The sequence below is a fragment of the Schistocerca nitens genome, chromosome 10 (assembly GCF_023898315.1).
Source record: "Schistocerca nitens isolate TAMUIC-IGC-003100 chromosome 10, iqSchNite1.1, whole genome shotgun sequence".
NCBI lineage: Eukaryota > Metazoa > Arthropoda > Insecta > Orthoptera > Acrididae > Schistocerca > Schistocerca nitens.
Window position 1 is genome coordinate 69833235 of NC_064623.1, and position 12323 is coordinate 69845557.

At 47.0% G+C, this 12323-nt stretch overlaps 1 pseudogene; it reads right to left on the reverse strand.

The window, feature by feature from the left end:
* Positions 1-11963: 11963 nt before the first annotated feature.
* LOC126210927 (5S ribosomal RNA) lies at positions 11964-12081 on the reverse strand (annotated as a pseudogene).
* Positions 12082-12323: the final 242 nt, after the last annotated feature.

A 12323-nucleotide genomic window follows, 5' to 3' on the forward strand; every position in this document is an offset into this window, starting at 1 on the left:
ATGTTAAAAAATATATCGGCCCAACCACTTCTTTATAGTGTAAAACACTGACGCGTTTCGGAAGTCAGGTGTGGATAATCAGAACACACTAAATGAACAGCTAACTGGTGATACAAATAACTTTTTCAAACATTTCACTGGTTTCTTTTAGTAACTACATTTTTAGCAATTGGCAAGATACCATCATTTCATGAGGTCCTTAGAACATGTATACGTTATCTGTTTGTTTAGATATCTCTGTGACTTCCTTGTTTACTTGCGCGTGAGCCCACTCGCGTTTCAGTGTCGTGTTTGGCTACGTGGTGTGTGGTATGAACGAAGACACACGGGCGGTTTACGACGATAGAGGAGAGAGCCGTTGAACACCATAGGCGACACCATTTTAGAGTTTTTTATATTTTGACGACTATGTGGAGATGCACCTCGGAAGACACGGCTGCAACAAGGGAAGTAGCCACGATGTTTTAATTTTATTATCAATTTTATTGTGCCTGGTGCATGTTCCATTTTAGCGAGTTTTAACAGGTTCTTTTACTTTTTATTATTCTGATGATGGAAGCTTGACTTCCGAAACGCGTCAATCTTAGTGTTTTACACTATAAACAAGTGGTTGAGCCGATATATTTTTTAACATTAATTAATGTACATTTGCAATGGCCTATCTCGCGCTTACATTAACCTGTGGTCTTGCAAAGTTAAACACTTAAATATGTTACCTAGACAAATGTATTCTCGAAATTTCGTTACTCTACATTACTTTTTGGTGTTGTCATTTTTTTCCGTCACTGTATTTCCCGCGACCTCCAGCAAAGGTGGGCTGTCCGTCGGGTTCCCGCCACTGCAGTTAACACGTTCACCGCGTTTGCTGGACGTGTATTAAATTCTCCGGTCTGGAAACACCGCGAGCGGAAATATTTCATATTCCGCGCGGGCAGCTTACCCCGCAGAGTTTACTGGTTGCTCATCTCAATAAATAAACAGCGAAATAAATATTTCCGGTACATGGTTTCACCATTCGAATGTACTGGAGTTCCGCAGTGTAGTAAGCCAATTTATCTGGAAAAATCGGACCTCTCCCATGAATATAGATTCCAGTTTTCCATTTTAATTGTTTGTTCGCATTTACGCAACGAACCTGGCTTTCAAATATTCCGCCGTGGTGTCCAAAGATTTAAAAATGGCTCTAAGCACTACGCGACTTAACATCTGAGGTCATCAGTCCCCTAGACTTAAAACTACTTAAACCTAACTAACGTAAGGACATCACACACATCCATGCCCGAGGCAGGACTCGAACCTGCGACCGTAGTAGCCACACGGTTCCGGACTGAAGCGGCTGGAACCTCTCGGCCACAGCGGCCGGCTCCAAAGATTTCTCATGAGGACAACCGGATGGTCTTTATCAACTGGAGTACTCTGTACGTTATTCTACAATACCTGATTATACCGGTAGACGAGATAAAAGAGTCCCAAGACTGCTTCCGGAAGTGGAAACAGCGTTGGGAGCGGTGCATTAATTGTGGAGGAGAGTATTTCTACATCTACATCTACATTTATACTCCGCAAGCCACCCAACGGTGTGTGGCGGAGGGCACTTTATGTGCCACTGTCATTACCTCCCTTTCCTGTTCCAGTCGCGTATGGTTCGCGGGAAGAACGGCTGCCGGAAAGCCTCCGCGCGCGCTCGAATCTCTCTAATTTTACATTCGTGATCTCCTCGGGAGGTGTAAGTAGGGGGAAGCAATATATTCGATACGTCATCCAGAAACGCACCCTCTCGAAACCTGGACAGCAAGCTACACCGCGATGCAGAGCGCCTCTCTTGCAGAGTCTGCCACTTGAGTTTGCTAAACATCTCCGTAACGCTATCACGCTTACCAAATAACCCTGTGACGGCACGCGCCGCTCGTCCTTGGATCTTCTCCATCTCCTCCGGCAACCCGCCCTGGTACGGATCCCACACTGATAAGCAATTTCTAAGGACTCTCCCAATGAATCTCAACCTGGTACCCGCCTTGCCAAGAATTAATTTTATATGATCATTCCACTTCAGATCGTTCCGTACGCATACTCCCAGATATTTTACAGAAGTAACTGCTACCAGTGTTTGTTCCGCTATCATATAATCATACAATGAAGGATCCTTCTTTCTATGTATTCGCAATACATTACATTTGTCTATGTTAAGGGTCAGTTGCCACTCCCAGCACCAAGTGCCTATCCGCTGCAGATCTTCCTGCATTTCGCTGCAATTTTCTAATGCTGCAACTTCTCTGTATACTACAGCGCCATCCGCGAAAAGCCACACGGAACTTTCGACAGTATCTACTAGGTCATTTACATATATTGTGAAAAGCAATGGTCCCATAGCACTCCCCTGTGGCACGCCAGAGGTTACTTTAACGTCTATAGACGTCTCTCCATTGAGAACAACATGCCGTGTTCTGTTTGCTAAAAATTCTTCAATCCAGCCAAACAGCTGGTCATTCCGTAGGCTCTTACTTTGTTTATCAGGCGACAATGCGAAACTGTATCGAACGCCTTCCGGAAGTCAAGGAAAATGGCATCTACCTGGGATCCCGTATCTCATATTTTCTGGGTCTCATGAACAAATAAAGCGACTTGGGTCTCACACGATCGCTGTTTCCGGAATCCATGTTGATTCCTACAGAGTAGATTCTGGGTTTCCAGAAATGACATGATACGCGAGCAAAAAACATGTTCTAAAATTCTACAACAGATCGATGTCAGAGATATAGCCCTATAGTTTTGCGCATCTGCTCGACGACCCTTCTTGAAAACTGGGACTTTCATGAGGTTTTCCCTGTCTACGAGGTCTGTCCAAAAAGTTTCAAAAGATACCTAATGTCGCGTCAAGGGTGTTTGGAGCGAAATGCGGTTGGCAGCCCTGTACATGCCTGTGTTTAATGTGTAACTGTCGGAAGTTTCATTGTTGTATGTCTGTTAGTTATTGTTCGGCGCTGTATTGAGTACAACGTTCTGTTGAACAGTTTTCTTACTTAGAGGTGGGAGAGTTAGAGGAGCAACGAGTCTGCATTACATTTTGCGTGAAACTCAGTAAAACCATTACAGAGGCACACCAAATGATGCAGGAAGCCTATGGCGATAACTGCTTAAGCCGTACTGGATATTACGAATGGTTCAAAAGATTTAAAAATGGCCAGACGAAAGTTAAAGATGGCCCTTGTTCAGAGCACCCTTCGACGTCTACCGACGACGATTATATCAGGAAGGTCAACGAAATTGTGCGTGAGAAACGAAGGCTGACTGTCCGAGAGACTGCAGAAGAATGTATCATTTCAGTCTGATCATGTCATGAAATCCTGACACAGCATCTTGGAAAGCAACGTGTTGCCGGCAAGTTTGTCCCACGGCTCGTGAGTCAAGACCAGAAACACTTTCGTCCCGCAATCTGTGAAGAGCCTTCAGAACGCGCAGATGAGAACAAGATGAGCCTTAAGCCCCTGAGGACGTTTTTTGTATCGAAAGTTGAAAATTCCGTTGGAAGGACGACGTGTTGCCATGGTAGACGAGATAAAAGAAAATTCGCAGACGGCGCTTCGCGAGATCCGGCGAGGGACGTATCAAGACTGCTTCCGGAAGTGGCGTTGGTAGCGGTGTATCAATTGTGGAGGAGAGTATTTTGAAGGAAACCATGCACTATAAGTAAAAGGTAAGCGTAGAAAAATGTTGTGGACAGTTCCGGAATTTTCCGGACAGGCCTCGTAAACGATAAGCTTTGCGGCACGCCCACATGATATGCGGGGGCCTGGCGGTCTGGAAGAGACGGCAGTACGGAGAGTTTGGAATGGAGCAGACGAGGTACTGGCAGAACTGAAGCTGTGAGGACGGGTTGTGAGTCGTGCTTGAGTAGCTCGGATGGTAGAGCACTTGCTCGCGAACGGCAAAGGTCCCAAGTTGGAGTCTCAGGCCGGCAAACGGTTTTAATCTGCAAGGAAGTTTCAGTACGGAGAGAGTCTGCATAGGGGCATCACAGGGGACCAGTAGGCGCGTGGTGTAGTACTGTGCCGACCTGGTGTTGTCATTGTGACGCCTGCGGCTGATGGCGAGTGGAATTGGAGTGCGGACTGCAGTCACCCGCAACCGTAGGCTCTGTTCAAGAGCCGTTTCGACTTCCCGCTGCGGCGAGACCCGCCCCCTCTCCCCCCCCCCCCCAACGACCCCACCACGGCCACTTAATTTGGCCTGACTTGTACATCTACGGCAGATCCCTAGATTAATTTTCAAATGGTGACCTATTTATCAGGTGGTTCGTTATCAAACCTTGATTGCTCCATGTGGGCACTCTGTTTGTTCGAAGGATGTTCTTCTACACTGAAGCGCCAAAAAAAATTGGTATGGACATGCATATTCAAGCCGGCCGCGGTGGCCGAGCGGTACTAGGCGCTTCAGTCCGGAACCGCGTGACTGCTACAGTCGCAGGTTCGAATCCTGCCTCGGGCATGGATGTGTGTGATAGGTTAGTTAGGTTTAAGTAGTTCTAAGTTCTAGGGGACTGATGACCTCAGATGTTGAGTCCCGTAGTGCTCAGAGCCATTTGAACCATTTTTTTGCGTGTTCAAATACAGAGAAGTGTAAAAAGGCAGAATACGGCGCTGCGGTAGGCAACGCCCATGTAAGACAACAAGTGTCTGGTGCAGTTGTTAGATCGGTTACTGCTGCTACTATGGCAGGTTATCAAGATTCAAGTGAGTTTCAACGTGATGTTATAGCGGTCGGGCACAGCATCTCCGAGGCAGCAATGAAGTGGGGAGTTTCCCGTACGACCATTTCACGACTTTACGATGAATATCAAGAATCCGAAAAACATTAAATCTCCCACATCAATGCGGCCGGAAAAAGATCCTGCAAGGCGTGACCAAAGAGGACTGAAACGAATCGTTTAACGTGGCATAAGTGCAACGCTTCCGCAAATTGCTGCAGATTTCAGTGCTGGGCCATCAACAAATGTCAGTGTGCAAATCACTGAACGGGACATAATCGATATGCGCTTTCCGAGGCGAAGGCCCACTCGTGTACCCTTGATGACTGCACGACACAAAGCTATAGGCCTCGCATGGGCTCGTCTACACAGACATTGGACTGTTGATGACTGGAAACAAGTTGCCTGGTCGGACGAGTCTCGTTTCAAATTGTATCGAGTGGATCGACGTGTACGTGTTGGAGACAACCTCATGAACCCATGGATCCTGAATTTCAGCTGGTGGAGACTCTCTAATGCTGTAGGGCGTGTGCAGTTGGAGTGATATCGAACCGCTGATAGGTCTAGGTACGTCTCTGACAGGTGACAGGTACGTAAGCATCCTGTCTGATCACCTGGATCCATCCATGCCCATTGTGCATTCCTACGAAGTTCGGCAATTCCAGCACGACAGTGCGACACCTCACGCGTCCAGAATTGCTACGGAGTTGCTCTAGCAACAGTCTTCTGAGTTTAAACACCTCCACGGGCCACCATACTCCTCAGATATGATCATTATTGAGCATATCTGGGACTCCTTGCGACGTGCTATTCAGAAGAGATCTCCATCCCCTCGTACTGTTACGGATTTATGGACAGCCTTGCAGGATTCATGGTGTCAGTTCCCTCCAGCAGTACTTCAGATATCAGTCGAGTCCATGTCACGTCCTGTTGCGGCACTTCTGCTTGCTCGCGGGGGCGCTACACGGTATGAGGCACGCGTACGTTTCTTTGACTCTTCAGTGAATTACGTAAATTGGAGGGTGCAATGGGGCTTTATGCGGAATCATCGGCGACTAGTGAAAATGGGTGGCGGACTGGGATCGAACCTGGGGTCTCCTGCTTAGTAGTACTAGCCCGGACACAGTGTTTTGTCGCAACTGGGCGAACTAGCTCGGTACGCCCCTCAGTCGCCCCACATTCCCAAGCAGCGCACTTATCCACAGCCCCCGTTCATGTCAACCATGCTCGTCGCTCTGAGATCCCCGCAGGAGGTCGAACGTGACTGTGCATTCGCTCTGAAGTTGCTGGGGGGAATCAATTATATGAATCCGTGGTGTCTGATCCTGATCTGGCACACGTTTTCACTCGCTTCTGATTCCACATAAAATCCCGAAGGAGGTGACATCATGAATTCCTTCCGTTTCTTTCTCCTTCTCCGCTCCCCCTCTCCACCTTAAATTTACATAACAAACGGAACTATTATTTCTTTTGAGAAAATCTGAGAAATGTCCTGTAAACAGTGAATGTTACTATTTTAATATGTAACGTTTGTCAAAGTACGGGCAAGTACGCATAGGATTACGTGACTGGTGGTCAGGAATAAATGTTTTAAAAAAGCCTGTGGGTCGTTTCTGCCGGCCTGCGCCGCCCTCAGGAATTTCTCATAAGCGAGCGCCGCCCAGGGCACCGCATGCCCTCCAGAATCTCAATACGGCGGAAGCTCCTGCGGCTGCCTCACGGCACCGTACGTCGCAGCACGCCACACTACACTACACAGGTGTACAGTATGCACTGAGGTGACAAAAGTCATCGGACACCACCTAATATCGTGTCGGACCATCTTCTTAGTCCAGTAACTCGACGTGCCAGTCGTTGGAAGTCCTCTGCAGAAATGCTGAGCCATGCTGCGTCTCTAGGCGTTCATAACTGCGAAACGATTGCTGGCGCGGGATTCCATGCACGAACTGTCCAGTAAATGTTCGATACGACTCGTGACGGCGATGTGGGTGGCCAAATCGTTCTCTCGAATTGTCCACAATGTTCTTCAAACCATCGCGAACCTTTGAGGCGTAGTGACATGGCGCATTCTCATCCATAAAAATTCCGTCGTTGTTTGGGAACATGAAGTCCATGAATGGCTGTAAATCGTCTCGAAGTAGCTGAACATAACCATTTCAGTCTCTGTCGGTCCATTATGGCCTGGGGGACATCGGCCTGTCTTGATTCAAAAACGTTCACCAACAGCTGTATGTTTTGGTTTATTTTATTTTATATTTCAAATGCTACCAGTTTCGGCAACTCACTATTGGCATCTTCAGGCCCCATACGCTATTATCGTATTACCAGTCTTATCGAATGGTGGCACGAAACTGGAACCGTAAATCCGATTGTTGTGCTTGAAGATGGCAATTGTGAGTTGCCAAAACTGCTGGCATTTGAGATATAAAATAAAATGAACCAAAACATACGGCTATTGGTGAAGTTTTTTGAATCGAGAAATAACCATTCCAAGTCAAAGAGCGGTTCAGTTGGACCAGAGGAGCCAGTCCATTCCATGTAAAGACATTACGAAGACTGTGCCTTATTGACAACTTGGGTCCATGGCTTCATGAGGACTGCGCCACATTCGAACCATACAATTAGCTCTTACCAACTGAAATCGAAAGTCATCTGACCAGGCCACGATTTTCCAGTCGTCTAGTATCGAACCGATATGGTCACGACCTCCAGGAGAGGAGCTGCAGGCGATGTCGTGCTGTTAACAAAGGCACTCTCATCGGTAGTCTGCTGCCATTGTCCATTAACGCCAAATTTCGCCTGCGTTTCCAGGTGGATAGGTTTGTCGTACGTCCAACTATGACTTCTGCTGCTATTTCACGTAGCGTTACTTGTCTGTTAGCCATGTCTCCGCAATATCCCTTCTTCCAGGAGTGCTAGTCCTGCAAGGTCTGCAGGAGAGCTTCTGGGAAGTTTGGAAGGTAATTGACGAGGTACTGGCGGTATTAAAGCTGTGAGGACGGGTCGTGAGTCGTGCTTGCGTAGCTCAGTTGGTAGAGCACTTGCCCGCGAAAGGCAAAGGCCCCGAGTTCGAGTCTCGGTCCGGTTCACAGTTTAAATCTGCCAGGAAGTTTCAAGAATGAAGAACTTTGTAGGTTGGTTGGTGGGGGTTGGGAGGACTTATGTAAGCCCACCCACCACGGGAAGGTCACATCACATCGGATGCGAAAGATTGGTTTTTAATTGTCCTGAGCCCAACAACCGCATAAAAAACATCAATCAAAATCGAATCGGATTATTAATATCCGTGTGACTGGCGCAAACATGTTCAATATGCTCACCACCGTTTTCTGCAACAAATTGAAAACGAGAAACAGCGTGTCCCACAACTGATCGAAGTGTTTCCGGGGTCGCATTCAGAATGTGTTGCGCAATGCGTGCCTTCAATGCAGCTAAGTTTGCAATCTTTCAGACAGCACCACAGCCACAAGTCATAGGGATTAAGATCAAGTGGTAGAAAATCCGAAGAAATTCTGGTCGTATGTAAAGTACACAAGCGGCAAGACGCAGTCAATACCTTCGCTGCACAGTGCCGATGGTACTGTTACCGACGACTGTGCCGCTAAAGCGGAGTTATTGAACGCAGTTTTCCGAATTCCTTCACCAGGGAAGACGAAAGGACTATTACAGAATTTGAAACACGAACAGCTGCTAGCATGAGTTTCTTAGAAGTAGATACCTTAGGGGTTGCGAAGCAACTCAAATCGCTTGATACGGGCAAGTCTTCAGATGCAGATTGTATACCGATTAGGTTCCTTTCAGATTACGCTGATACAATAGCTCCCTACTTAGCAATCATATACAACCGCTCGCTCACCGATAGATCTGTGGCCGGCCGCGGTGGTCTCGCGGTTCTAGGCGCGCAGTCCGGAACCGTGCGACTGCTACGGTCGCAGGTTCGAATCCTGCCTCGGGCATGGATGTGTGTGATGTCCTTAGGTTAGTTAGGTTTAAGTAGTTCTAAGTTCTAGGGGACTGATGACCACAGCAGTTGAGTCCCATAGTGCTCAGAGCCATTTGAACCATTTTTTTTTTTTTTTTTGATAGATCTGTACCTACAGATTGGAAAATTGCGCAGGTCGCACCAGTGTTTAAGAAGGGTAGTAGGAGTAATCCATCGAACTACAGACCTATATCATTGACGTCGGTTTGCAGTAGGGTTTTGGAACATATACTGTATTCAAACATTATGAATCACCTCGAAGGGAACGATCTATTGATACGTAATCAGCATGGTTTCAGAAAACATCGTTCTTGTGCAACGCAGCTAGCTCTTTATTCGCACGAAGTAATGGCCGCTATCGACAGGGGATCTCACGTTGATTCCGTATTTCTAGATTTCCGGAAAGCTTTTGACACCGTTCCTCAGAAGCGACTTCTAGTCAAGCTGCGGGCCTACGGGGTATCGTCTCAGTTGTGCGACTGGATTGGTGATTTCCTGTCAGGAAGGTCGCAGTTCGCAGTAATAGACGGCAAATCATCGAGTAAAACTGAAGTGATATCAGGTGTTCCCCAGGGAAGCGTCCTGGGACCTCTGCTGTTCCTGATCTATATAAATGACCTGGGTGACAATCTGAGCAGTTCTCTTAGGTTGTTCGCAGATGATGCTGTAATTTACCGTCTAGTAAGGTCATCCGAAGACCAGTATCAGTTGCAAAGCGATTTAGAAAAGATTGCTGTATGGTGTGGTAGGTGGCAGTTGACGCCAAATAACGAAAAGTGTGAGGTGATCCACATGAGTTGCAAAAGAAATCCGTTGGAATTCGATTACTCGATAAATAGTACAATTCTCAAGGCTGTCAATTCAACTAAGTACCTGGGTGTAAAAATTACGAACAACTTCAGTTGGAAAGACCACATAGATAATATTGTGGGGAAGGCGAGCCAAAGGTTGCGTTTCATTGGCAGGACACTTAGAAGATGCAACAAGTCCACTAAAGAGACAGCTTACACTACACTCGTTCGTCCTCTGTTAGAATATTGCTGCGCAGTGTGGGATCCTTACCAGGTGGGATTGACGGAGGACATCGAAAGGGTGCAAAAAAGGGCAGCTCGTTTTGTATTATCACGTAATAAGGGAGAGAGTGTGGCAGATATGATACGCGAGTCTGGATGGAAGTCATTAAAGCAAAGACGTTTTTCGTCGCGGCGAGATCTATTTACGAAATTTCAGTCACAACTTTCTCTTCCGAATGCGAAAATATTTTGTTGAGCCCAACCTACATAGGTAGGAATGATCATAAAAATAAAATAAGAGAAATCAGAGCTCGAACAGAAAGCTTTAGGTGTTCGTTTTTCCCGCGCGCTGTTCGGGAGTGGAATGATAGGGAGATAGTATGATTGAGGTTCGATGAACCCTCTGTCAAGCACTTAAATTTGAATTGCAGAGTAATCATGTAGATGTAGATGTAGGTGATCGGAACGGCCAGGCTGTAGGGAAATGGCGGCTGATAATTTTAGCATTTCCGAAATGGCGCTTCAGCAGCTGCTTAACTGGATTTGCAATGTGCGGAGGCGCGCCATCTTGCATAAAAATGATCCCATCCACACATTCACGCTGTTGGAGAGCTGGAATGACGTGCTGCATAAAAAGACACTCACAACGCTTACCAGTGACAGTACAGGTAACAGGACCCAAAGCACCTGTCTCTTCGAAAAAATATGGCCCTGTGATAAATGATGCCCTAAACCTGCACCACACAATGACCTTTTCAGGATGAAATGGTACAGGATGACTTGCGTGTGGATTTTCCGTTGCTCATATTTGACAACTCTGTGTATTGACATATCCCGTCAAATGGAAGTGGACGTCGTCTGTCCACAAAATCTTCCACGGACGATCATTGTCCACTTCCATGCGAGCAAGAAATTCTAAAGCAAAGGTATCTCTTGCTTGCAGGTCAAAAGGAAGCAACTCATGCACACGGGTAATTTTGAATGGATAGTATTTTACGCACTGTGCTCTCGGGTATGTCCAGTGTTCTGGCAATTCTTCGTGCACTACACGTATGCACAAACCACCACTCGTCTCCTCCTGCATTGCCGTGGCCACTGCTTCCACTGACGCCGAATCAATTCGCTTCCTCCCTCTACCAGGTTGCACACCAAAACAACCCGTCTTGCCGGCCGGTGTTGCCGAGCGGTTCTAGGCGCTTCAGTCTGGAACCGCGCGACCGCTACGGTCGCAGGTTCAAGTCCTGCCTCGGGCATGGATGTGTGTGATGTCCTTAGGTTAGTTAGGTTTAAGTAGTTCTAAGTTCTAGGGGACTGATGACCTCAGATGTTAATTCCCATAGTTCTCAGAGCCTTTTGAACCAACCCGTCTTTTCGAATTTCCGAATCATTTTCTCCAGACCCACGGCAGTTATTGGTCCAACGTCTTTTTTCAAACACTTGAGCGTCCCGAATTTCTGCAGAGCGACGGGTGCTCAGTCGTTATTCTAGTAACACAGCTTTACTAGCAGAGCGCGATCCTGCATTGAGACGGTCATGGTGAACGTCGCAGACGCGTGAGGAGCAAAAGCCGTGTACCCGCCTTGTTTATACCAACTTGAATGGATCGTGCACATGACAGGTGTTTTCATTTGTGTATTCTGGCACATACAGCGCCATCTGTTGATCAATTTTCATGCTATTTTTTTCTTCTACCATAGGTTTTCCGCCTTCCCCGATAATATTCCGTTGCAATTCGACGCCATTTGGACCAGTGGTGTTATTTCTACATCCTGTATCTTACATGCTTAGGAAGATCTTGGACGAGTATATAAAAATGCGGTTCGAAAATTAATTTTGAAAACACGGAATACCTGCGTTTTGGAGAAGAGGGAAGTAATTTGGACGTTGACGGGCATGTTACTAAAGTGTATAAAGAGTTAAACTACCTAGGTAGTAAACTGTCACGTGATGGAAGATGTGACATGGATATCCAAAAACGGTTCAGACAAAGGGTGGCTATGCAAAAATTAAATCACGTCCTTTGCACTCCGTCTTCAGGCCACAAGCAACCCATCGGGACCATCCGACCGCCGTGTCATCCTCAACTGAGGATGCGGATAGGAGGGGCGTGTGGTCAGCACACCGCTCTCCCGGTCGTTACGGTGGTTTTCTTTGACCAGAGCCGCTACTATTTGGTCGACTAGCTCCTCAACTGGCATCATGAGGCTGAGTGCACCCCGAAAAATGGCAACAGCGCATGGCGGCCCGGATGGTCACCTATCCAAGTGCCGACCACGCCCGACAGCGCTTAACTTCGGTGATCTCACGGGAACCGGTGTAGCCACTGCGGCAAGGCCGTTGCCAAACCACGTCGTTTGCTCCTCAGAAATGAGTTTAAAGGTTAAAATTCATTTACAAAAATCCACCGTCGAACCAATAACACTCTATGGAAGTGATTTCTGGGAATTCACAGAAAGACATAAAAAGAGATTTACAGCCTCAGAAATGGACAACCTGAGAAGAGACTGTGGAATTTCTCGGCTTGAGCATGTAAGAAACGAGGAAATAAGAGAAACGGCACACACTCATTATAGTATTACGCATA